We start from the raw sequence: 2393 nt of genomic DNA, 5'->3' as shown, positions 1-2393 counted from the left end.
TTTCAAGCTATGAAGGAAAAGTGAAGACACGTTTACTTTTCATATTTCATGACAGTTGGCTGAGACGGCCAAAACATGCGCTCGTGGAAACTTTTTTCAAAATCCACTTTGGGCTTGTAAGATGTTGTAAAGTGACTTTCTGTCACAATGCAGTACATGCACCTCAACACCCAACTTCATGAACACCACATCAGAGTGAATGATGCGACTGAACCGCGTGCGCTGGAGCCACCAGTGAGCGGCCAGTAGCTCATTGAGGCCCTTTGTGTTGTATGCGCTTGGTTTCAAGCTTCTAAGACCTTCCAATTTCAAGCTATGAAGGAAAAGTGAAGACACGTTTACTTTTCATATTTCATGACAGTTGGCTGAGACGGCCAAAACATGCGCTCGTGGAAACTTTCTTCAAAATCCACTTTGGGCTTGTAAGATGTTGTAAAGTGACTTTCTGTCACAATGCACTACATGCACCTCAACACCCAACTTCATGAACACCACATCAGAGTGAATGATGCGACTGAACCGCGTGCGCTGGAGCCACCAGTGAGCGGCCAGTAGCTCATTGAGGCCCTGTGTGTTGTATGCGCTTGGTTTCAAGCTTCTAAGACCTTCCAATTTCAAGCTATGAAGGAAAAGTGAAGACACGTTTACTTTTCATATTTCATGACAGTTGGCTGAGACGGCCAAAACATGCGTTCGTGGAAACTTTTTTCAAAATCCACTTTGGGCTTGTAAGATGTTGTAAAGTGACTTTCTGTCACAATGCAGTACATGCACCTCAACACCCAACTTCATGAACACCACATCAGAGTGAATGATGCGACTGAACCGCGTGCGCTGGAGCCACCAGTGAGCGGCCAGTAGCTCATTGAGGCCCTTTGTGTTGTATGCGCTTGGTTTCAAGCTTCTAAGACCTTCCAATTTCAAGCTATGAAGGAAAAGTGAAGACACGTTTACTTTTCATATTTCATGACAGTTGGCTGAGACGGCCAAAACATGCGCTCGTGGAAACTTTTTTCAAAATCCACTTTGGGCTTGTAAGATGTTGTAAAGTGACTTTCTGTCACAATGCACTACATGCACCTCAACACCCAACTTCATGAACACCACATCAGAGTGAATGATGCGACTGAACCGCGTGCGCTGGAGCCACCAGTGAGCGGCCAGTAGCTCATTGAGGCCCTTTGTGTTGTATGCGCTTGGTTTCAAGCTTCTAAGACCTTCCAATTTCAAGCTATGAAGGAAAAGTGAAGACACGTTTACTTTTCATATTTCATGACAGTTGGCTGAGACGGCCAAAACATGCGCTCGTGGAAACTTTTTTCAAAATCCACTTTGGGCTTGTAAGATGTTGTAAAGTGACTTTCTGTCACAATGCACTACATGCACCTCAACACCCAACTTCATGAACACCACATCAGAGTGAATGATGCGACTGAACCGCGTGCGCTGGAGCAACCAGTGAGCGGCCAGTAGCTCATTGAGGCCCTTTGTGTTGTATGCGCTTGGTTTCAAGCTTCTAAGACCTTCCAATTTCAAGCTATGAAGGAAAAGTGAAGACACGTTTACTTTTCATATTTCATGACAGTTGGCTGAGACGGCCAAAACATGCGCTCGTGGAAACTTTTTTCAAAATCCACTTTGGGCTTGTAAGATGTTGTAAAGTGACTTTCTGTCACAATGCAGTACATGCACCTCAACACCCAACTTCATGAACACCACATCAGAGTGAATGATGCGACTGAACCGCGTGCGCTGGAGCCACCAGTGAGCGGCCAGTAGCTCATTGAGGCCCTTTGTGTTGTATGCGCTTGGTTTCAAGCTTCTAAGACCTTCCAATTTCAAGCTATGGAGGAAAAGTGAAGACACGTTTACTTTTCATATTTCATGACAGTTGGCTGAGACGGCCAAAACATGCGCTCGTGGAAACTTTCTTCAAAATCCACTTTGGGCTTGTAAGATGTTGTAAAGTGACTTTCTGTCACAATGCACTACATGCACCTCAACACCCAACTTCATGAACACCACATCAGAGTGAATGATGCGACTGAACCGCGTGCGCTGGAGCCACCAGTGAGCGGCCAGTAGCTCATTGAGGCCCTGTGTGTTGTATGCGCTTGGTTTCAAGCTTCTAAGACCTTCCAATTTCAAGGTATGAAGGAAAAGTGAAGACACGTTTACTTTTCATATTTCATGACAGTTGGCTGAGACGGCCAAAACATGCGTTCGTGGAAACTTTTTTCAAAATCCACTTTGGGCTTGTAAGATGTTGTAAAGTGACTTTCTGTCACAATGCAGTACATGCACCTCAACACCCAACTTCATGAACACCACATCAGAGTGAATGATGCGACTGAACCGCGTGCGCTGGAGCCACCAGTGAGCGGCCAGTAGCT

The sequence above is a fragment of the Sardina pilchardus genome, unplaced genomic scaffold (genome assembly GCF_963854185.1).
Source record: "Sardina pilchardus unplaced genomic scaffold, fSarPil1.1 HAP1_SCAFFOLD_73, whole genome shotgun sequence".
NCBI lineage: Eukaryota > Metazoa > Chordata > Actinopteri > Clupeiformes > Clupeidae > Sardina > Sardina pilchardus.
This window is presented reverse-complemented; position numbering follows the sequence as displayed.